General features: G+C 39.8%; 1 long non-coding RNA gene across 1 annotated transcript; it reads left to right on the top strand.

Moving 5' to 3' along the window:
* The first annotated feature begins 64 nt into the window (after nt 1–64).
* Nucleotides 65–1255, top strand: LOC113475696. Its single transcript, XR_003397455.1, has 2 exons — nt 65–98; nt 450–1255. It is a non-coding gene; the product is annotated as an uncharacterized LOC113475696 (long non-coding RNA).
* Nucleotides 1256–1535: the final 280 nt, after the last annotated feature.

Below are 1535 nucleotides of genomic sequence, written 5' to 3'. Positions count from 1 at the left end.
GTTTTAAAAAATTCGTTTTATAATAATTTTAATTGTTTATTGTTATAATATTTCCAATTGTTACAGATTAAAAGACCAAGAGAAAACGAAAGCGCAAGGTAATTGGTTTGAATTCCTAACAATTTGTATATTATGGTCTTGTACATTTTCTGTGTAGTACAAGTAACGAAAGTTTGAATTAATTATGTTAGTGTGAATAAATATATAGTATAAAGGGTGGGAGAAGATGGGCCACGTTTAGCACATAATATAAAAATATCATGTTAGGGCTTTAAACAATTATTAACGGTATATATCGAAGTCGTGAAGATAACGAATTCTTTGAATGTTCTTTGTTTACTACCAAATGGGACGAAGTAATAAAAAGAAAATGTCTCATCTTCCCTCACCCTAAGTAACAATCTTAATTGTTTATTTTTATAATTCAACAAACTTTGTATCTTTTTCAGACGAAGAACAAAGACGAAGACGCCAATATAAGGATGCTGGTTTGAGGTGTTTGTAGGTTTAAGTGTGTATAGGCCTAATATAGGGTGTACGCGCGAAGAAAGAAGATCAAAGACGAAGACGCCGCTAAGGGATGTCGGTTTCAGGTGGTTTAGGTTTAGTGTTTAAGTATGAATGTGTTTGTATGTGTTATAGGTGGTGCACTCTTACAGTGTTGCCAGCTACATTTGCTGGACCTAATCTTGCCAGCTAATGCAAATGAATTGTTGCAACAATCTTACTTGATAAAGAATGGCATCTACTGTAGTGTTCATTTCTTTAAAGTGTTTTACCTGTCGGGACTTGAATCTTACAGCGGTTTTGTATTGTCTCTGTTAGCTTTGCGAGAACTCTTGTCTTGGTACACATATACTCGAGTAATATCAACGCGCATTATAATATTTACACTTAACTTTTAGTCCCCTTTCTCTGCTTGTTCAATTAATATAAATACAATTTAAAAGTTCCCACGCGAAGTTAATCTTCGTTTTATTTTGACACAACATCGCGTTTGGTGTAATTGGGACGACGGCCACGTCACAATTACGCTTTACGTCGATGCGGTGGGTCAGCAACGTCATGACCCTGCGTTCGGTGCGGTTACGTTACGGTCGGTTTAGTTACGTTACAACTGCGGGTTTGTTACGTGGACGTCGCCGCTTTGCGGTTCGTAACAGCCACAGTATGTCGTAACGGTCGATGCGGTGCGTAACAGCCGGACGATATTATATTGTGTGAAGATACGACGAGAGTATCGCGGTACCAAGATGTTTTCTCAATAAGCGGTTGGGTGATGCAGGGCCGTTGTTGGCTTTGCTCCTTGCAGGTGGGCGCTTGGTGGCATGCGCACCGCAGGGCCTTTCTGTACGATTTTTGTACCTTTTCGTTTGCCGGTGTTTTAATGACCCCGTGTCGTCATTTAATTGTTGGTATGACTGAGCTGTTTAGTTAATCGGTTTCTTTTCCTTGCACGGGTAGGGTCTATCCAGCAAGGGTTTCTCACCAGAGTAGAAACCCACTACCATTGGCTGGGGGCTTGTCGTGCCGTA

The sequence above is a fragment of the Ciona intestinalis genome, unplaced genomic scaffold (genome assembly GCF_000224145.3).
Source record: "Ciona intestinalis unplaced genomic scaffold, KH HT001162.1, whole genome shotgun sequence".
Taxonomy (NCBI): domain Eukaryota; kingdom Metazoa; phylum Chordata; class Ascidiacea; order Phlebobranchia; family Cionidae; genus Ciona; species Ciona intestinalis.
Note: the sequence above shows the minus strand (reverse complement) of the source record. Positions and strands in the feature narration are given on the sequence as shown.